At 41.5% G+C, this 23705-nt stretch overlaps 1 long non-coding RNA gene across 1 annotated transcript; it reads left to right on the top strand.

Annotated features, from left to right (window-relative positions):
• Positions 1-1862: 1862 nt before the first annotated feature.
• On the top strand, positions 1863-23156 carry LOC105738671. Its single transcript, XR_001114514.2, has 3 exons — positions 1863-4461; positions 6845-6996; positions 22550-23156. It is a non-coding gene; the product is annotated as an uncharacterized LOC105738671 (long non-coding RNA).
• Positions 23157-23705: the final 549 nt, after the last annotated feature.

Here is a 23705-nt window from a genome sequence, read left to right as displayed (position 1 = left end):
CCGTCTCCTCTCTCTCTTCTGATACTGGAGGAGGAATAATATTAGAGATTACACAATGATTTTAGTGATTTGTTCCCATGAAAAAAATGGTTTACAAAGTGTATTCCATGGACTACCTATGCCAGAATTAGCAATGCTGGTCAAAATGCAGATACCTAGAGCTCACCCAATCTACTGAAACTCTCTAGGAGCAAGCCCAGGAATCTCTATTTTAAGTAGATTTTCTGAGTAATTCTAAAACATAGTGAACTCTGAAAACCTCTAGCTAAAACAGGGTTCCCAAATTCAATTGCTCACAGGTGCCAAATAACTGAAAGCATGTAGGTGTTAGCTACTGCTGGGTAAGAAACCACCCCAAGTTTAGTGGCTTAAAATAAGTGTTTGGTATTGCTCACAAGTCTACAAATCAACTAGGTGGTTTTGCTGCTCTGGGTCAAACACAGCTGATCTTGCTCCACTCAGCTGGCCAATCAGCTGAAGGCTGGCTGGGCTAGAGAAGCCTGGCTGGCAGCTGGGGCACCAGAGTTGACAGAGTTGACAAGGACCGTCAGTCTCTTGTTGTCCAACAGGCTGACTCAGGCTTGTTCTCAGGTGGCTGAACAGGGTTTCAGGAATGCAAGCAGACATGCACGAGGCTCAGAACTGGCATGCCATCCCTTCCTTACCATTCTGTGAGACAAAGCAAGTGGCAAGGCCTTGACAAGTCAAGGAGAGGGAAAGAAGCCTCCACCTCTTGACGGAAGGAGGTGCATCACATTGCAAGGGGCGTGGGGCACTGAAAGGGGGAGAATGGGGGGTGAATTATGCTAACCTCTACCTCTGTTATCACATGACATCCTCCCCTGTGTATCTCTCTATGCCTTCTCTTCTTGTGAGGACATCGTCATTGGATTTGGGGCCCACTCTAAATCCAGGATGATTTCATCTGAAGATTCTTAACTGATTATACCTCCAAAGACCCTATTTCCAAATAAGGTCTTGTTATGACATTCTGGGTGGACACTAGGAGGTTGCATAGTGTCCTCCCAAAATTCACCCAGAATTTTGGGAAGACCACTTTGCAACCTACTACAGAGGCTTAAATAAAACAAGAAAGTTATTTTGCTCCCGTAATAAGAAATCCAGCAAGAAAGGGCCATTGGCATGGTGGCCCAGTGTCCCAGGATGTCCGAGCTGACCTGTCTGACATTCCCCTGGCCTTTACCTAAAGGCTGCTCTGGCTCCAACCCTCATGTCCACAGGAAGGAGGTGGGGGAAGAAGAACAGTGTCTGCTGTCTGTGACCCTTTGTATCAGAAAAGCAAACTTTTTCCAAGAAATCTCACGTTAGATTTGTCCTCAAATCTTGTTGATTAGAGCTGGTTGTAAGGCCACCCCAACTGCAAGAGAGTCTGAGAAATTAAGACACAGGATGAGACACACAATGATCATGAATGACCTAAACCAATCGTGAGCCATTGTTTGTGCTGGACTTGTGACCATGTTGAAAAAAACTGGGTCTGTTAGTAAAGAAGCAGGAAGTAGGTCTCATGTCGAGCCAGTGTCTGCCACCTGCAATCTCTTCTGAATTCGGTCCATATGAGTCTGTTTCTGAGAGCCTGCAAAGACCCTATTTCCAAATAAGGTCTTGTTCTGAGGTTCTGGGTGAACGTGAATTTTGGGAGGACACTTTTTGGCCTGCTACAGAGGCTTGAATAATCTGATGAAATCCGGTTTTCGACCTTGAATAGAGTAGCCCCACCAAGAGAATACAACCCACAAGAAATGCCTCTTCTTTCCAACCAGTCTAAAGCAGGATTGTCAACCAGAGCTGACTTTGTCTCCCAGGGGACATGTGGCCACGTCTGGAGACACTTTGGATTATCACGACTAGGGGTAGTTGCTGGGCCCCGGCGTCAAACACATACAGATGACAAATTCCGTCTCTGAGTGAGGGCCCAAAGAAGCTCTCAGCTCAACAAACAGAGATGTGTATGATGTACACACGTGTGCAGGGTACTAGTGGGAGACAGGGCAAGGGAACCCAGAGGTGTTGCCGAACTGATCCTAGAAGATGCAGGGTATTAGCCTAACAGAGGAAGGACATTCCAGGATGAGAAATGTCAGGAGACACAGCCCTGAGGACAGAAATTCCCCAGGGCTCTCAGTGGCCAGGAGCCAAGCACGGCAGCAGAAATCCAATGTGAGGCTGTTGGCCAAGGCCAGGCACAGGAAGGGTGTGCCACGGATAGCACTTTTGGGGGTACCATTAAAAGATGTACCCCGAAGAGGGGTATGGTCTAACATGCATTTTAAGAAAAGTTCACTTTGTCTTAATAGATGGAATTATGAGAGGCCAAGATTGAAGATGGAGGTAAAGGTTGGGGGTATGGCCTGTTGAGAGAAATAGAAAATCAGTAATGGGCACAGTATTAGGTATGGAAAGGATTATTTAGGAGAAAATAAATTAGGGTCAGTCATTGTAGTTGCTATAACAAACGATCTCAAATCAGAGTGGCATGACATGTTAAGAGTTTATTTCTTATTCACTTCCCAGTCCACTGGGCCTGCATGGGGCCTTGGGTATGGGGAAGGAGAACTCTGCTCCACACAGTCATTCAGGAATCCTGGCTCTTTCATGCAGAAGTTCTGCCATTCCCTTGGGCCTTGGAGTTTTCAGCTAGTTCTCTGCAGAGGGCCAGCAAAGGGGTGAGGGGAAGAAATAGGATGGAACGTCCTGCAGGAGGTTTAGGGTCCAGGTCTGGGGGGTGGCCAGCACATCACTCACACGCATATTTTGGTGGCCAGAACTCAGACATGTGGCCCCATCCAACTTGAGGGAGGCTGGAATATATAGTCCAGCTGAGAGCCCAGAACAAAAAGGAACTGAGTCTGGCAAACACAGCACACTGACTTTGCCACAACATGTTTAGGAGGTAAAATCTTTCGGGCTCTGTAATTGATTCAACGTGGAAGAAGGAGAGAGGAAAGTTCAGAGAGCTTCCAGGTTTCCACCAAGGAGGTCGGAACAGGATGCCTTAGGTCATGAACACGGGAGCACTGCCTGAGCAAGTAAGATGGTGCGTTCATTTTATAATCACTGTGTAGCTTCACATTCGCTGCCTGTTTTAACATGTGTACTGCATTCCATTTATTGGAGAAATGTTTCTTTTTCTTTATTTTTTTAAATGAATATAATTTACAATGTAAAAGGTCAAATAAAATGAAAGTGAAACAGAAAAATCCTCACTTTTCAATATTCCTTTCTCATCTAATGAAGACCCCTACCCTTCTCTATTTCTCCTGGCTCCCTGCCTTGGGCCTAAAGCAACAACCAGAAGCCTTCCTGGGTGTTTACATTACAGCACACCAGACTGCAGGCACCACTTCCCCAGACACTGCCTGCAGCTGAAGTCACCAAGTTTGCCATGCCCCGTAACTGAGGTCATTGGCAGCCCAGCACCAAGCCTCACCAGCATCAAGGGCAACGGGTTAGTAAGCATGGCTCCGTGCAGATAAGCAGTTCTAGGAAATGGGAAGGAACCCAGACATCCATCTCAGGGTAAGTTTGCTGGATTTTCTCTCTGTTTTAAGAGTCTTTCAACAGGGCATACAGCCCATTCTCAAATTTAGATTTCTGTTTTTGTTAAGAACAGGGGCTGTGGAACGAATTTGCCTGACTTTGCCGTCATTCTGCCATTTCCTAGCTGTGTGGCCTCAGGCAAACTGATTAAACTTACTGGCGGCCTCGGAATGGGGGAAATTGTTGTAACTCATGCTTGGGAGTACGTGAAGATGAAAAGCAGGCATGTCCATGAAGTGCTTCCAAGAGGGAGCAGCGCGGCGTACCTATTCTGTGTGTGCTACCCGTCCACTGTTCCTTTTCCCTGATTCTTAAAGAAGCTGGAGTTTTCTTTCAGTCTTCTGCTTCTCCTGTTGCTTCCTCTAACTGAAGGAAGAATCAGTCCATGGCTTCTGCTCCATGCTTTCTGCTCTTGGTTCGGGCTCCAACATCCCCACTAATGGAAGAGAATGGCTCTCCTGCTCCCAGCTCTAATGAACTAATTAATTTTTCTCTGATCATTCTCTATTCCCTGCCAAACCCTCTGAGTGTCTGTTTTGTTCTGTTGTTCAAGCCCGGACTTTCAGGGTAGGCTGGGGGCATTGCTAGTCCCCATAAGTGCTAATCCAGGCACTTGAGTCATTATCTTCTATACATCACACTTAACAACCAGAGGGAAGTGCAGCCTCATGGGCCTCGGAAAGGAAACCACCCACAGACTTGTGCGCCTTCATCGCAGGCCAGGCTTTCCTTCCCCCGTGGTAAGAAGGTGAAGACTTGGAGATTTGTGAGTCATGCGATCAAGGTCAAATTGACATACTCTAGAAGATTACATGCCGTGTGCAACAGTACTGGGCAGGGGACCCACTGGGACAGGGTCTCAGTTAGGAGGCTATGGCAGTCCCGCAGGAGATTCTGGAGGTGGGGGTTGAATGGGGAGCAGCGTGGATTTGGATGCAGCATGGATTTTGAAGTAGAGCCAGCCATGGGGACTGAGTGGGGAGGGAGGCAAAGAGTGAACAAAGCATCCGTTCAGGTTGGTGGCCTCAGCCATGGATGAAAGTCTTATTTCCTGAGATGGGGGGCACTGGGTGGAGCAGGAAGCATCCCTCTTTAGGAAACGCTAGGTTGGAGATGTCCTTCCTACATCCCCAGGAGACAGTTGGGCACAGAGGCTTGCATTTAGAAGAGAAGCCAGTCTGGAAAGGACCATCAGGGAGCAAGCCCTGCCTGGCTGGCATGTAGCAGAGCTGCATGGGGTGAGCTCACCCGGGCGGGGACGGGTGTGGAAAGCACAGAGAAGCCGGGTAAGAGCAGCTTGAGGGTGTGGGGGGAGATGGATGGAGACGTGGCCTTGTCATTTGTCTTTGAGAATTCGCTGCATGGCATTTTAAACCTGTTTAAATTTCTGAGTAGGTTTGAGGTGTGTGTTTTAAGTTTTCAAGGCCCTATTCAATAAAATATCTGGGTAATTACTACACTCAGGGAACTGGCGCAAGTCCACTGAGGCCTAAAAATAGCAAGTTTACAGACCTGTGGATTCTTTTCTCATGACAGTGAGGCCTCACAGGCCCTGCCAGGCAGCCCGGGAGGTGCAGGCCCCCCTTAGAGACAGAGACAGAGGCTGGACACAGAGCCTGGCTGGCCGAGACCTTTCCAGTGAATTCTGTGCCACCAGAAGGACAGGCGCAGGTGATGGCTGGTGCCCTCACTAGGTCACCAGTGGGCTGTTTGTTGAGAAAAATACTGCTTGTAATTTTACTTTCCTTCTGAATTTTAGCCATTACACAGATAATGGCTAAAATCACAACGGGCACAGAAGCACAAAGGCCAGGGGCAAGGGTGGGGAGAAGCATGGGACAGCCACATTCTAAACATGGTGGTGGCATCCTTGAAAATGAGTGAGTGACCAAGGCAATCCATTTCCAAGGTTTTAGTCACATACATAATCATTGGTTGTGAAAAAGTGTTTCAGCACCAGCAAAGACATGACCACAAAACCAGTGTTTAGGGAAAAACACAGAAGACATTATTCACAGCTGTTGTCCATTCATTTTCTTCCTTGAATTGGAAGAGTGGTTTTAGCTGTGAAATGCCTCCATGCAGCTGGGAGGACGTGGTCTCTTCCATGGGAGTATTTGAGGACCTCGACCCTAGGTCCGGACTCTGCTTTACAACTGTAGTTCAAGATGTTGGTATTGGAAGGAGGGGCCAGGAGAACAAATCCTCCTACACAAAGAGGCTTGCAGGAGGTGTGTTACTGCCGGGGGGCTGTCCATGGTGTACTTCTCCTTGAAGACACCTTGAGAAAGGACAGCACATACTGGTAGTGATCTTGGCAATCTGTCTTAGGCCAGGCACAGAGGCTGAGATGGAGGGTCACTTTTTTCTTTTCTTTTTTTTTTTTTTTGAGACAGAGTCACACCCTGTCACCCAGGCTGGAGTGCAGTGGCACAATCTCGGCTCACTGCAACCCCCACCTCCCGGGTTCAAGTGATTCTCCTGCCTCAGCCTCCTGAGTAGCTGGGATTATAGGCGCGTACCATCACTCCTGACTAATTTTTTTGTATTTTTAGTAGAGACGGGGTTTCACCATGCTGGCCAGGCTTGTCTCAAACTCCTGACCTCAGGTGATCTGCCCACCTCGGCCTCCCAAAGTGCTGGGATTACAGGCGTGAGCCACTGCGCCTGGCCTCTTTTCTGTTTCTTTTCTTTTCTTTTTTTTTTTTTTATAGAGACGGGGTCTTCCTATGTTTCCCAGGAGTTGGAGACCAGCCTGGACAACATAGGAAGACCCTGTCTCTATTAAAAAAAAGAAAAAAAAATTAGGTGTGGTGGTGCATGCCTATGATCCCAGGCTCAGGAGGCTGCAGTGGGAGAATCATTTGGGCCCAGGAGGTCAAGGCTGCAGTGAGTTATGATGGCGCCACTGCACTCCAGCCTGTGCAACAGAGTAAGGGCCCTGTCTGGAAAAAGAGAGGGGAGGGGGAAGGGGAGGGGAGGGGGAGGGGAAGGGGAGGGGAGGGGGAGGGGGAAGGGGAGGGGAGGGGAAGGGGAGGGGAGGGAGAGGGGGAAGGGGAGAGGGAGGGAGGAGGAGGGGAAGGAAAGGAAAGGAAAAAGGAAAGGAAAGGGGCAGCCTGCCTAGCACTGTGGAAGATCCCATGCGCCTCTCTGGAAGGTGGGAAGTAGTCATGATGTGTCAAAGAGCATGGTGGCCCAGGGTGTGCTTTGGCCCACTCTATGTTTTTTTAATGTTTAAATGTTAATCTCTTTATTAGTTAGCTCTTGCTCATTTATGCTGCAGTAACAGACATCCCCATGACCTCAGCGGCTCATAGGAACGACATGGCACACGTTGGTGGTGGCTCTCCTCCCAGGCACTACCCCCCATCTTGTCTTCCGTGTTTGGGCACCCAGGCTGGAGTAGCAACCCATCTCAGTCAATGGCAAAGGAAGGTGAGACATGGCAAAACTACACATTTGCCCTCAAGATTCTGCTGGATATAGCAATGTCATGCCAAATTCCATACCATTGGCCAACGCGATGCCAGGGAGCCCTGCAAGCCACGTGGTGAGGGTGGGATGTGTGAGCTCCTGACTAAGAGGACAGACAGAACACTTGAGAATAAATGGGAGGCTCTATTTTTCTTCTTTTTTTGACATCTTGATGCAGCAGGAATGGGAGGTTCTAATACCATTTCACTCATCCTTTGGACCAAAGACGCCTCTCCCATGCACCACGCCCCGTGCCTCTCTCTCACCATGGCCCAGTCCACACGTGGAGGTCCCAGTTGGTGCTTAGGTTCGCAGCCCCTACACTAATAAATGGAGTGCTGTTTACCACCTCAGTCTGGCTAGCTTTAAACACAGCCACTAATAAGGTGATTGCTTCTTATCACAAGAATGCTTAAAGGGCATTGGATATTCTGACTTCAAGATGTCCAGAAACAAGAAGAAAAAAAATTTCAACACTGTCAAAAATTCTGCCCTGTCTTTGTGGCCAGCTCCCTCTTGGTTCTTAAACGCACATCTCCTTGTGCATTTAATATTCAGTTTTTCAATGACTCTACTAGCTGTGGTTCTTCCCATGTGGTGGGTGCAGGGTGCATGGCCAGCAATGCATGGCAGGAATCCAGCCCCGTGGCGCTTCCCATCACGGGCTCAGAATCAGGACTGACGGTCAGACTCCCTCACGGCCCCAGCGTTATTCCTGTACCTGAGAGCAGGCATAAAGGCAAGGTTTTCAGGGCAGGTGTTCAATATTCTGTGTAAAAAAACATCAGTGTTACTGACAGAGTGAGCAGCGGGTAGAATGTGTCACCTCGGAGGGATGCTGGCTTTGTAGAACACAGCCAATTGTTCTGTAATAAAAGAGTTTCTAGAGACTGGAAACAGCGGAAAAGATTCACCATTGACACAAATTGTCATGTGCATTGCACAGTTTCTCATTCAGGGGCATTTTCCACAGCCTCTACCTTACCGTCAGTGGTCCAGCCCCTGCCTGGACACCTCCATTGGGTCCGTTTGTCGCAATTCCACTCTCTCCTCCTTCTCTAGGTTCTAGTGTTCTCACCACCTTGCTGGCACTCTTACCCCAGCCACCCCGAACCCCTTCAGACCCTCGGCTGCAGCCTGCTTCCACGCTGCGGAGCCTGAGTACTGCCCTCTCTGTCTGGGAAAGCTGTCCGTGAGCCGCTCAAGCTCCCCCCCACTTTCTGTCACCCCTGGAATCTGGCTCAGCTGTCCTCGGGGAGGCCCTCTCTTGTGTCTCTGGTCCTTTGACACATGGTCAGTTCATTGCAGGTTTACTCACTTATGTCCCTGCGTTAGCTGCCTGTACCTGGGGACAGCGATGATGCCAACTCTGTCCACTCTTGTATGGAACAACTCAGCAAAGGGCCTGGCAGACAGCTGTGTCCAATGCATAGTTGTTGACTGAATAAAAACAAAGCCACTGACCCTCCCTAATCCTAGACCCTCATCTCCAGACCAGCCTGATTTTTCGCCACTCACCCACTTGCTGAAGCCTGGAACCTACCAGAGCTGGTTTGCCCATAGCCCCTGCGCAAGCCTCGGGCTGCCTTGTCTCTGACCTGTGCCTCAGGGTGCAGTGTTTCCTGGACGCTCCCCTAACGTCACCTTTGCCTCTCCCAGCGCAGTGCCAGCCTTCCAGACCCAGGTCCAACCAAAACCTCTGTAAAGCTTTCCTGGCCGCAACAACCTTAAAGTACTGAAATTAGGAGAGAGAAATTTGTAACAATTGTGAAAATTACGGTGGTGATTGTGAAAATGAATAATAGGGCTTTTCTTATTGCCTTGAATTACGTTAGCTCTTCCACTTTGTAATTTTCACCCTTTTGCTCAGCATCCCCAGTGGACTATAGGCTTTGTCCCAGCAGGAGCCTTGCCCCCCGGAATCTGAGCCCTTCACTGGACCCAGCTCCGTGGCCTGCAGGCAGGAAGCCCTCAGTGAACACACGCTGGCGTGGTGTAAATTCACCCCGCTGCCTCTCCACTCCTTTGTGCTTCCCAGGAGCGGCAATGCAACAGGGATTGCAGCAGGCATCCCCAGCGTCACAGGGCAGAAACTCCCCACAAAAGTCTCAAACTAAACTGAGAGAGACATTATTCATTTCCGAGTGCTCCAAACAGCAAAAGAGTGAGGCTGAGGACAAGAAAAGTATTGAGGACTGTAAATATTTAAGGAGTAACTGAGTCAATGCCAAAGATGCTGAGCTCTGAGCCAAACCACATTCAAGAAGACATCAACGTAGAGCACAAAAGACTTAGGTTTTCACATTTACTTGAAAATGTAAGCAGCTACTAAGTAAAAATTAAAAGATTGGCTAGGTGTGGTGGCTCATTCCAGCACTTTCAGAGGCCGAAGTGGGAGGATCACTTGAGGCCAGGAAGTTGAGACAGCCTGGGCAATATAGCAAAACCCTGTCTCTCCAAAACATTTTTAAAAATTAGCCGGACATGGTAGTGTGCACCTGTAATTCCAGCTACCGGGGAGGGTTGCCTGAGCCCGGGAGGTGAAGGTTGCAGTGAGCTGCGTTTATACCACTGCACTCCAGCCCGGGTGACAGAGCAAGACCTTATCTCAAAAGGAAAAAAAGCTGAAATGGGTTGCTTAATTAGGAAAGTCATATTCGTGGCCCTAAAACTTTCAAAGAAACTGTCACATATGGTACAAGAAGATATATTCAATTTGCTTTGCCTTCCTCTTCAGGTCAGTGACACAATCTTAGTAAAATTCACTTCCATTTCTTTTGAATGGGACTTGTGCTTCTCAACTGGAATGATACTTCTCATCATAAAGTTAGAGAGGGATCTTGGCTAACTTTTTTTCCAGAGAAGCTGACTCTTTTCAGGACAAAGCACTCAGCATATTTTAGAGACACAGATCATAGCACGTGTTTTCCAGAAGGCACACAGCTATTGGAGGGAGATGGGAGAAATTTCACCTCTTTCTTTTACACTAATTCCTAAGGAGGAGTTTGTGAAGTTTGGAGTGTCATAAGAAATACATGCATAAATGCTGTAATTATATTATTAGTTAAAGGCTTGACTAGTAAGGCCAATGAATCAATTTCAAGGCTAAACAATCAAATGACAAATCATAAAGGTGGTTCTCAAATTATTTCATGGGGGAGATAGAAAGCTGTGTTCTAAAAGTATTGTATTTGCAAAATGCCTGAAGCAAACAAAACATGCTGCCGAGGGAATTCATTTCCAGAATTCAAATTTTTGAAACAGCTATGAACAGTTACTGCCAACACTAGCACATGATTTATATCCTGCTAGCTTAGAAGTTTTTACAAACTAGATAAGTTTAATTTCAAATTGTAACTTCTTAGGACTGAAACTCTCTTGATGTCTAAAATGTGACCTATAATTTCATGGGAGAAAAAAATGATATTTATGGTAAATGTAAGCCTGTTATTGGATAAATCTTCTAAATATGTAAGTTTTTTATGAGAGAAAGATTTGAAGACAAAAAAAGTTTCCAACTAGTGGATCATGAAACATAAAGCAGTGGTTCAGTGGGTTAGTATAATATTTTAAGAATAATGACCAGCCACTGTGAAGGGGAAAAATATTCATAGAGTACTTTTTCTGACCATGAGTCATGCTTAGAATTTCCTCACCCAATCAAATACATATATTCACCATCTGCCTTTACACTTCACATTTAAAACGTTAATGCAGGCTAGGTGCAGTGGCTCATGCCTGTAATCTCAGCACTTTGGGAGGCTGAGGCAGGAGGATCACTTGAGTCCAGGAGTTCAAGACCAGCCTGGGCAACATAACGAGACTGCGTCTTTACAAAATAAAAATTAAAAAATTAGCCAGATGTGGTGGCATGCACTTGTAGTTCCAGCTATTCCAGAGGCTGAGGTGGGAGATTGCTTGAGGAGTTCAAGACTGCAGTGAACTATAATCACACTGCTGTACTCCAGCCTGGGCAATAGAGCAAGACCTTGTCTCCAGGGGAAAAAAAGCAAAACAAAACTTTAATGCATTTTGAATTTATTTTGTGTAAGACATGAGATGGGAAATTTGTTTTTTTCTAAATGATAATTCATTCCAATATGCTATTTCTCCAGTTATTGAGATTATGATATCATAAATACTTACAGAAACTTGAGTACATTTCTGAAGTTTCTATTGAGTTCCAGTGATTGGTCTATTTATTTTTGACCAAAAAAGTACTGTTTTGATTATTAGACTGTAAATTGATGTTTACTATCTAGTAAGAGGATACTTCTCCTCCAAAATTAAATGTTATTTTACCGAAAAAATCTTGTATATTCAAGGAAATGTATTGTTCTAGATAAATCAGGACAATTTCGGTAAGTTCAAGAACAAAACCCCAATGGAGTTCTATAAATTTAAATGTATTATATTACATTTTTAGATTCTATAAATGGATTTTATGAACTTGTGCTAAATACATATAAGAATTAATACAGGAAGTCCTAGCCAGAGCAATCAGGCAAAAGAAAGAAACAAAAAGACATTCAAATTGGAAAAGAGGAAGTCAAAACTATCTGTTTGTTGATGATATAATTATATACCTAGAAAACCCTAAAGACTCCTAGATCTCATAAATAAACTCAGTAAACTCTCAGGTTATAAAATCAGTGTAGGGAAATCCATAGCAATGCTATACAACAATGACCAAGCTGAGAATGAAATGAAGAACTCAATTCCTTTTACAATAACCACAAAAAAGCTAGGAATATACTTAACCACAAAGGTGAAATATGTCTACAAGGAGAACTACAAAATACTGCTAAAAGAAATAATAGATGATACAAATAAATAGAAGTACATCGCATGCTTATAGATTAGAAAAATCAATATTGTGAAAATGGCCATACTGCCCAAAGCAATCTACAGATTCAATGCAATTCCTATTAATATACCAACATCATTTTTCATAGAATTAGAAGAACAATCCTAAAATTCGTATGAAACTAAAAAAGAGCCTGAATATCCAAAACAATGCTAAACGAAAAGAACAAATTTGGAAGCATCATATTGCCTGACTTCAAATTATACGACAAGGGCTATAGTAACCAAAACAGCATGTTATTGGTATAAAAGTAGATACATAGACCCATGGAACAGAATAAAGAACCATAAATAAAGCCAGATACTTACAATCAATTGATCTTTGACAAAGCACACAAAAACATAAACCAGTGAAAGGACACCCTATTCAATAAATGATGCTGGGAAAATCGGATAGCCACATGTAGAAGAATGAAGCTGGGTCTCTGTCTCTCACAAAAATTAACTCTAAATGGATTGAAGACTTAAATCTAAGACCTGAAACCATAAAAAAATTCTAGAAGAAAACCTAGAAAAAAACTCTTCTGGACATTGGCCTAGGCAAAGAATTTGAGGCTAAGAAACAACAAAAACAAAAATAAATAAATGGGACGTAATTAAACTAAAAAGCTTCTCCACAACAAAAGAAAAAATCAACAAAGTAAACAGCCTACACAATGGGAGAAAATATTTGCAAAGTATGGCTCTGACAAAGAACTAATATCCAGAATCTACAAGAACTCAAACAAATCAGCAAGAAAAAATATAATCTTATTAAGAAGTGAGCAAGTTCCATGAGTAGACAATTCTCAAAAGAAGACATAAATGCAGCCAACAAATATTTGAAAAAATGCTCAACATCACTAATAGCCAGGGAAATACAAATTCAAACTACAGTGAGATACCACCTTACCCCAACCAGAATGACCATTATTAAAAAGTCAAAAAACAATAGATATTGGCATGGATGTGATGAAAAGTGAACATTCATACATTGCTAGTGGGGATGTAAATTAACACATTCTCTATGGAAAACAGTTTGGAGATTTCTCAAAGAACTAAAAGTAAATCTACCATTCAACCCAGCAATCCCTATTGTGTATCTACCCAAAGGAAAAGAAGTCATTAAATCAAAAAGACAACTGGACATGTATGTTTATCGAAGCACAATTCACAATTGCAAAGATATGGAATCAACCTAAGTGCCCATCAAACAATGAGTGGATATAGAAAATATATATATGAAATACTACTCAGCCATAAAAAAATGAAATAATGTCTTTTTCAACAACTTGGATTGAACTACAGGCCATTATCCAGTGTGAAGTAACTCAGGAATGGAATGGAAAACCAAATATTGCATGTTCTCACTTATGGTGGAAGCTGAGCTATGGGTATGCAAAGGCATACAGAGTGGTATAGTGGACGTTGAAGACTCAGAACGGGGGAGGGTGGGTGAGTGTGAGGGATAGAAAACTACCTATAAGGTACAACATGCGCTACTTGGGTGATGGGTACAATAAAATCTCAGACTTCACCACTGTACAATTCATCCATGTAACTCCAAACCACTTGGACTCTTAAAGCTATTGAAATTAAAAATTTAAACTTAAAATTAAAACATAAAATAAAATTCAAAAAATAGACATAGGTTTGATATCTATAATATGTAAATAGCTTTAATAAATTAAAAGATTATAAACAATCCATTAGAAAGGATATAAATAAATAAATCATGCATATCCATACTATGAAATCCTATGTAGGAGTTAAAAATGAGATATAACTATGCAACTGTAAGAACTCCTAAATGTGTTCTTGAATGGAAAGCAACCTGCGGAATAGCATATTCAGTATGATTCTATTTTTATGAAAGCTATATGTTTCTGTTTAGATGTAAATGTACAACTAAAAGTATGTGAAGTTGCCAGTGAGCGTGAGCATGAGGGAGGCTTAAAATCATATTTTATTATGTAAATTTGTGGTTCTATAATTCAAAAAAAAGAATACAAGACTCCAATCCAGAAGAATGCTGTCTTATTCAAAAATTGTATGTCTTGAAGTAAAGTGTTAATTACTTTGCAGTGACTCTGCACATTTTTTAAGTTTATTGCTAGTATTTACGTATTTCTAAATGAAAATATGTAGTTTTTTTAGCTTTTCAAGTTATTGCTGCTATGTTGGAAAAATATTGATTTCTGTGTCTTGGATTGCTAACCAACCATCCAATTAGAGTTTGTTATCAATTAAAGTAGTGTTAATCAATTGATTCCCTTGGATTTTTCAGATAGACAATCAAATCATCTGTAAAGACAGATAATATCATTTCCTACTTTGCAGTATGCAGCTTCATATTTTTCTTATCTTATTGCATTGTCTAAAGTCATTAGACAATGCAAATGCAAATCAATGATGAACCATATGAGTAATAGTAGGCATTTTCTCTTGTTCTTGATTTTAATGAAAATAATTATATTCTTTAATTGTTAAATATTCTTTAGTTGCTGGTTCCAGTGGGTTATTACATTATTAGGAAAATGATATTCTATCCCTAGTTATAGAAGCTTTTTAAAATTCAGAAAGAAATACTCTCAAGTACTGTTTTTATATTTATCAAAATATCCTATAGTCTTTCTCTCCTGAACTTTTTATTCATTCAAGAATTATAGAGAGGCTTCCTCTATGTTAAATCACATTCACATTCAAGCAATAAAATCTGTTTAGGCATGCTATATTATTACTAGACTATACTGCTAGGCAATATACGGTAATATTTTATTAAAAGTTTCACTTCTGTAATACTCTTGTAGTTTAAATCATGGCATTTGTTTCTTAAAGATATCATCATGATTATTTGTAAGAATTATCTGGCCATCCCAACATTGAAGACAGATTTTTGATAAATTTTAAATTTTCAAGAGCCCTTTCTGGTGTTCTATTTCTTAAAAAATCCCTTTGGAAAAAAAATCCATTTGAATTATTTGCACCTTTATAACAAAATGTCTATTTCATCAGAGATTTCAAGTTTATATAGCAGCTGGCATGTTACCTTAGGGAAAATAAAATGATACAAATATTTGATTAATGTAAAAGAAGTCACAAAAGGAGGAAAAAGGAACACAAAGCAGGTGAATCAAACAGAAAGAAAATAGTAACATGGTAGATATAAACATAACTATATCAGTAATTATGTTAAACATAAATGGTCTAAACGCTTCAAGAAAAAGATTTAAGATTGTCAGTTGAGGCTATTAAAACCAGCTATATGCTGCTTCCAAGAGATAATAATTTAAATATCAGACACAAAAAGATTGAATGTAAAATGATGAGAAAATATATGCCAGGAAAACCAAACCAAAGCTAGTATAAATATACATATATATATATATATATATATATATATAAATATACATATATATATATATATATGTATTTTTTTTTTTTTTGAGACAAGTTCTCACTCTGTCAACCAGGCTGGAGTACAGTGGTGCAATCTCAGGTCACTGCAACCTCTGCCTCCCAGGCTCATGCAATCCTCCAACCTCAGCCTCTCAAGTAGCTGGGCTGCAGTCATGCACCACCATACTCCACTAATTTTTTATATTTTTGGTAGAAAAGGGGTTTCGTCATGTTGTCCATCCTAGTGTAGAACTCCTGGAATCAAGTGAACCACCCACCTTGGCCTCCCAAAGTGCTGGGATTACAGGCATAGAAAGCTAGTATATTTATACTAACATCAGACAGAGTTGACTTTAAGGCAAGAAGTGTTACTAAAGATAAACATTTGAAAATGATAATGGGGCCAGTTCACTAAGAAGATATCATAAATTTTAATCTGCATCAATCTAATAACAGAACTTCAAAATATATGTAGAGCAAAACTAACAAAATATGAATAACAAGTAAATACATTCACAACCATAATGGTAGATTTTAACACATTTATTTCAAAGCAGATAATTTGAATAACACAATTAGCAAGGTTGGCCTAATTATCATTTATAGAATACTGCACTCTAAATCCATAGTATACACATTCTTTTTAATTGCATGTGAAACATTTACCAGAATTGATTATAGCTGGTCAGTAAATCAAGCTCCCAAAATTTCAAAAAATTTAAAAAATGAAGATAATTTTCTCAGAAAGTTAGCTTGGGAAAAAAGAAACTGGAAAATCCCTACTTGTTTGAAAATTAAGCTATACAGTTCTAATAACCTATGGGTGAAAGAAGATATCAGAAAGAATATTAGAGAATATTTGGAACTGAGTGATAAAGACTATATGACATATGAAAACGTGGCAAAGATTTTAAGCCATTGATAAGGTTTGGTTGTGTCCCCACCCAAATCTCATCTTGTGTTGTAGTTCCCATAATCCTCATGTGTTGTGGGAGGCACCTAGTGGGAGGTAATTGAATCATGGGGGCAGTTTCCCCCATACTGTTCTCATGATAGTGAGGGAGTCTCATGAGATCTGATGGTTTCATAAGCTTCTGGCATTTCCCCTGCTGGCACTCATTTCTCTCTCCTGCTGCCCTATGAAGAGGTGCTTTCTGCCATGATTGTAAGTTTCCTGAGGCCTCCCCAGCCATGCAGAACTGTGAGTCAATTAAACTTCTTTTCTTTATAAATTACTCAGTCTCAAATATTTATTCATAGCAGTGTGAGAATGGACTAAAACAGCCCTTAAAATAAAAATGCACAACCTGAAATTCATATGTTACAATGAAAAAAAAAAGACCAAAAGTTAATCTTAGTTTTTATCATAACCTCGAGAAACTGGACAAAGAATAACAAATTTTTAAAAATAGAAGAGGCTGGGCGTGATGGCACACGCCTGTAATCTCAGCACTTTGGGAGTCCAAGGCGGGCGAATCACAAGGTTAGGAGTTTGAGACCAGCCTGGCCAACATGGTGAAACCCCGTCTCTACTCAACATACAAAAAAAATTAGCTGGGCATGGTGGTGGGCGCCTGTAATCCCAGCTGCTCGGGAGGCTGAGGCACGAGAATCGCTTGAACCTGGGGGGCAGAGATTGCAGTGAGCCGAGATCGAGCCACTGCACTCCAGCCCGGGCGACAGTGCAAGACTCTGTCTCAAAAAATATAAAATAAATAAATAAGTAAATAAAAATAGAAGAAAGAATGCAATAAAAAACAAGGGCAGAAATCAATGAAATAGAAGGCAAATATACAATACAGATAATCAACAAGCAAAAAATGCTCATTCTTTGAAAATGAATACACACACACAATAAAATTGATCAAGAAAAAGAAAAAAGGAAGATATATGTAACCAACATCAGGAATAGAGAAAGGGAAATTACTATACATCCTACAGCCACCAATCTTACACAAACTCTTTCAGAGAATGAAGAAGAGGCAGCTTCCAAGTCACTTTTGAAGCCAGTGTAACCTTGAACCAAAATCTGTCAAGTATGTTACAAGAAAGGAAAATTATGGGCCAATCTCTTTTAGGACTATTGATGCAAAAATCCTAAATAAAATATAAGCTAAATCTAGCGATATATAAAAATGATGCTACATCAGGTCTAATGTGAGTTTATGACAATATAAGATGGGTTTAATATCTGAAAGTCAATCTATGTAATTTCTACATTAACATAAAAAGGAGAAAAATATGTGATCATCTAGGTAGATACAGAAAAGTTTTTAAAATAAGATTTAACACCTATTTGTGATTAAAAAGAAAATACAAAAAACTAATGGAAATCAGAAATAGCATGGTACATCTGTAATTTAATTGAAAAATTTGCAAAAAAACTAAAGTAAACCTGTTAATGATAAAATATTAAAACTTTTTCTCATGAAATTAGAAATGAGACACAGATATCCATTATCACACTTCCATTCACCCTTATATTGGAAGTCCTATCCAGTGTGATAAGCACAAGAAAAATGAATAAAGGCAAAGGAATTATAAAGAAATAAATAAAACTCATTATTTGCCGATAACATAATTGTGTACATAGATAATCCAAAGAAATCTACACAGTATTCAGATCAATAAGCAAATTTAGCAAGGGTACAGAATACAAAGTCAGTATACAAAACAATCAATTGTATTTCTGCATACTAACAATAAATAAGTAGAATATGGATTTTAAAAAATATATTATTTACAATATCATAAAAATAAAATACCTACAAATAGATATATCAAAAGATGTATAGGACTTTTACACTGAAAACTGCAAAACTCTTTAGAGAAATTAAAGAATATTTATGTAAATGGAGGAATATGTCATCTCCATGGATTGGAAAAACCAATATTGCAATCTGTTGCCCAGGCTGGAGTTCAGTGACATGATCTCGGCTCACTGCAACCTCTGCCTCCTGAGTTCAGGTGATTCTCCTACCTCAGCCTCCTGAGTACCTGGGATTATAGGCGCCACAATTCCCTCAAATTGATCTACAGGTTAAATGCAGTCCTAAGTAAAATTCCCACATTATTATTGTGGAAATTAGCAAGCTGATTCTAAAATGTATATAGAAATGCAAAATGCTAAGATTAGCCAAGAGAATCTTGAATTAAAAGAACAAAATTATAGACCTCTGTTCCCAGTATCTTCCTTCAACTTCCAGCCTGTTAGTATCAGTTTTTTGTAGGCATGACTCATAAATGGCACTTGCCTGAGTGTGTGTGTGTGTGTGTGTGTGTGTGGTGTTTTTTTGTTTGTTTGGTTGGTTTTTGTACAGATGGGTTTTGCCATGTTACCCAGACCCGTCTGAAACTCCTGGACTCAAGCAATCCTCCTGCCTCAGCCTCCCAAAATGCTGGGATTACAGGCATGAGCCACTGCTCCCAGCCACTTGCTTGTGCTTTGTTTTAAGGAACTTTCTGAAAGTTTTCTTTCTTACATGGATACTTGTACCATCTATTTTTTAAAAAATCTTATTGATACATTTTTGCTTGCTTCTATTATCTTGTTCTTTGGATTTATCTTCCACTTCCTTATTGTCTCATCCTTTGTCTTTTAATTAATTTTTTGCTGGTGTTGAGGAGGCATTTTATATTCTCTACTACCTTGAAGTTACATATCTTGGCTTTTAATTCTAGAAATGGTTATATTGGTGATTTTTAAATATAAGTGTCTTCCTTAAGTTTCGGAGTTAAAATTTAAATGCTTTTTAAAATTTACCACCTAGTGCCCCAGTCTACCCGATTGCCCGTTGTATACCTGCACACACACACACACACACACTCCACAATCATTGTAAGTGTCTTCTCCTTGCCACTTCTCCACACGTTTAACAGAATCTGGCATCTCATTGCAGTTATTTAATTGCACTGTTATTTTATTTTACATTCCAAATCTTCTCTTTTGAGAATGATTTTGTGCTTTGTATTCTAACAGTCTTGTGCTTGCTCCCAGCCTTGTCTATAACTTTGTCTTTCTCAGTGCTGGCTTTTGCTGGCTTTTGCTTTGTCTCAGCCGGTAGTAGCACATTTTCATGTAATTCATTCTGCTGAAAACTTGGGTATTCAGTACACATTGGCAGAGTCTGTTATGAGTTGTTTTGGCTACTTCCATTGACTAAAAATTAAAGTGAAATAAACTAAAAACATAAAATAATAGAATAAGTGTATTAAAACATTCAAAAAGTTTTAAAAATAAAAAATGAAAAGGAATTAGGGAAGAGTTTACCTTCTAGAGATCCAAAAATACTGTAAGAATGTTATATTCCCAGAATCTTATATCTAGTAAATTATTATTATTATTATCATGATTATATTGAGATGGAGTTTTTCTCTTATCCCCCAGGCTGGAGTGCAATGGCACAATCTCAGCTCACTGCAACCTCCACCTCCCGGGTTCAAGCCATTCTCCACCCTAGCCTCCTGAGTAACTGGGATTACAGGCACGTGCCACCATGCCCAGCTAATTTGTATTTTTAGTAGAGACCGGGTTTCACCATGTTGGACAGTCTGGCCTCGAACTCCTGACCTTAGGTGATCCACCCACCTCAGCCTACCAAGTCGTGAGCCACCACACCTGGCTTCATATATAGTAAATTAATAAGCACACAGAGAACACTAAAACAGACCCAGATAGCTGTGGAACCCAGTAGATGAAAAGAGGTAGTATTTCAAATACCTGAGGAAAATACAAATGATTGGCTTTTCTTTAAGACAAAAAAAAAGTTGTATCTCTATTTCCCAATGCACGCACAAATTTCAGATGTATTAGAGATTAAGATATTTTAAAGTGAAACTACAAAGTTTAGATGTAATTATAGGAGGGTATGTATTAGACAATCTTTTTCTGATAAACTTTTGGGTTTAAAAAAGCCTTTCCTACTTCTAAGACATAAAAACTGAGCACATTTTCTTGCCGAAATGAAAAAGTTAAAAGACAAACACAAAGAGGGAAAATATTTGCAACTTATCCAACATATAAGTAGTATATTTAATATATAAAGATCGATATCAAATCAAGAAAAAAATGAACATTTCCAGTAGAAAAAAGTGGGCAAAGGATGATGTTATCTATTGTTGCTAAGATGTGGGTAGCATCTTGTGTGTGAAGTGCATTCAACAGTGTCTATCAAACCTAGACATCCTTCTACCGCTGGGGGTCTATCCTACAGAAACACAGCCATATGTGGCCAAAGCGACATGGATATGAATATTCATCGATCATTTCTAACAGTGGAAATGCAGAGATAATAAGTATGCATATGTTGATAATAGACTAAATACAATATGTTCACCCATACAAAGGATTACCATAAAACTTTTTAAAAAGATAATGTTATAGGAATTATTGATAGCAATCTTTTTTTTTTTTTTTTTTTTAGATGGAGTCTCGCTCTGTTGCCCAGGCTGGACTGCAGTGGCGCGATCTTTGCTCATTGCAAGCGCCGCCTCCTGGGTTCACGCGATTCTCCTGCCTCAGCCTCCTGATCAAGTTTTTAAAAATACATACTTTATATAATTTCATTTGGCCAAAAAAGTGAAGTACACACACACACACACACACACACACACACACACAGTATAGAAAACATTTGGCGTATTAATTTCCTATTGCTGCTGTAACAAATTACCTCAAACTTAGTGACTTAAAACCACATAAACTTATTACGTTATAGTTCTGGAGGTCAGAAATCCAGAATGAGTTTCACTGGGCTAAAGTGAAGGTCTTGGTAGGGCTGCTTTCTTCTGAAGGTTCCAAGGAGAGGGTCCCTTTCCTTGTCTTTTTCAGCTTCCAGCGTGGCCTGTATTCCTTGGCTTGTGGCCTGTTCCTCCCTCTTCACAGCGCATTACTTAGTCCTCTGCATCCAGCATCACGTGGCCTTCTCCTCTCCAACCTGCCTGCCTGCCTCTTAAAGGACCCTTGAGATGACGCTGGGTCCTCCTGGAAAATCCAAAGTAATCCCCAGTCTCGAGATCCTTAATTTAATCATAGCTGCAAAATTTCTTTTTGCCATGTACGGTCACAATCACAGGTGCCAGAGATTAGGACGGTGACATATTTGGGGCTATTTTTCAGTTGACCACAGTTAGGAATAACTACATAAACAAACCAGCAGCTATCTCAGAGGTGAGAGATTTGAAGTCAGGAGAAGTATTTAAATCTCTCTCTCTCTCTCACACCCCCTTCAGCTGCAATGAGCACACATCATTTTTCTAATAAAAAACATAAAACTGAAAAATATAGAAGAAATAGAAAATGAATAATATAATAATGTGGTCTAGAGGCAGAGGTCTCTCAAATTTTCCAAACGTCAGTGCCAGGAGCTCTGAGCATAATCCCTGAGATGTGGGAGAGCTGGAGGCACATCTCCTATTCATCCGAGCCTGCTGTGCATGTGTGAGGGTGCGTGAGTGAATGTGTGTGTGCATGTATGCATGAATAGGTGCGTGGGGAATGTGAGAGTGTGCAGGTGAGTGTGACTGAGTGTGAGTGATATTGAGCATAGATATGAGTGTGTGTGAATGCTTGTGAATGTGAGTGCATGTGTGAATGTGTGCGGGTGGGTGTGTTTTTGTTTGTATTTTGGGTGTGGAGAGAAGGAGGAAATAGCTCCATTGAAGAAGCATCATATTTTTTTAAAAGCTTTAATGAAAGTGGTGAAGGGAAACCTGATTGCGTATTTAAGTGGTCCTAAAACCAAAGGCAGCTTTCTGCTAAGGCCTTTAACATGCCAAGCTTCCAATCTTCGGAAACTCCCTCTGGAGCATCCACATTTCACAGGCAAGAGGAGCGAGGTTCAGGGGGTTAAATACCCGTCCCAGCGTTTCAGATACAGGCAGTGTGAGCCTAAAGCCTGGCCCTCACAGCTGTGCAGCGCTGGCTCCGTGCTGGCTCTGCCCCGGGCGCTGTCCTAAAGGTTAGCTGCTCCGCTGTGCTGAGCGTGCGGATGAATGCTATCAATAGAAATGGGCATTTAAACGTTAACGGATGCACTTTCATCTTTTCTGTACATTTCAGTTGTTAGAGTGTGTGATCTATTTTTAAATGTATTCACATATAATGGTTATTCTCTTGAATCTGGTGTTTCTGAGCCTGTTTTACCGAAATGCTTTCTAGAACCTGGAATGCCGTTTTATTAGGAAGCGCGTCCTGGTCAAAGAACCCGGGGCGCTGTCCATGGTGTTAAAACACCTCGCTCAAACCTCAGAAAGTTTTTCTGCTTTTCAGAGGGGCTGTGTGTGAGCAGCAGGGAACAATTTTCAGCTTATAATTCGGGACTTACAGGAAAGAAAAGAAAATATCCACTCTCCTAAGAGAAATCTGATCATCTGCCGGCATAAATGTTGGTTGACCTTGACTCTTCCCTTTGAATGCCTGAGAACCTGAACAAGGCAGTTGGGGCCAGGACAGCCCAGAAAGGCAGGTTTGAGTGGGGGCCCTGGCCTTTACAGAAACATTCTAGTGTCCGTGGTGATCCTACCAGAGAGCCAGTGTCAAGAACCTCTGAGCCCCAGGACCCAGGTTTCCTTCCTCTGTCAAGATACAGGCCCCGCTACAGTACTGCTGAGAGCAAGAAATAGAAGCACCTGCAAGACAGTGCAGCCCTCACAAGCTAGACATTTGATGCTATGGGAAAAGTTGCACCCACGCAGTTGGGTGCACTTGTTCAGCAGACCTGTTGGGGATAATGGGAAGAGGGAGCATATCTGGCTGACCTTGAGGACAGAAAGGAACTCTTGTCAAAATTACTTGACCAAGAGAACATTCCAGGTGCCCAACTCTGCCAAACATAATAGCAAATATCTACCAGGAAAGTAAGAAAAACTTGTGGGTTAAAACTGTACCGAGCCCTCCCTTCATTTCCATCAAGGTTGACCCAGAGCCCTCACAGTGGTCCCACTGATCTGGTGTGGCTGCCTCTCCAACCCTCCACTTTGGAGCACTGTCAATGCCTCCAGAAGGCCAGGCTCCTCCTGCCTGGAGCACTGAGCTATTATTTCCTGTCTGGAAGCCCTGGACGAATTGGCTCCTTCCCACCTTTCTCACCTGTGCTGCCTCACCTTTGCTATGATGTCACCTTCTTGGAGAGGCCTTCTTTGGCCCCCCCCCGTCCCTCCCAGCACTGTGCCCCATGAGGTTCACACATGCATGAATTGGATTCTAATCGCACATTTGTTTTCGTGGGTACTGGCTCATTGGCTTTCTCATCTAGGCGTTGCCCATCAATGGGGCTTCCACTGCCTACCCAGCAAGTGGTTCCATAGATAACTGTAGTGTGGTGGTGAGGCAGTTGATTTCCTTCAGATATAAGGGCTCAGACAGTAAATGTACACTCAAAAATACTCCTGTTGGGTTAGTCAGTTTTCTGGTTCTTGAACACATC

The sequence above is a fragment of the Nomascus leucogenys genome, chromosome 6, assembly GCF_006542625.1.
Source record: "Nomascus leucogenys isolate Asia chromosome 6, Asia_NLE_v1, whole genome shotgun sequence".
Lineage (NCBI taxonomy): Eukaryota > Metazoa > Chordata > Mammalia > Primates > Hylobatidae > Nomascus > Nomascus leucogenys.
The sequence above is the reverse complement of the archived record's forward strand: the minus strand, read 5'-3'. Positions and strand labels throughout refer to the sequence as shown.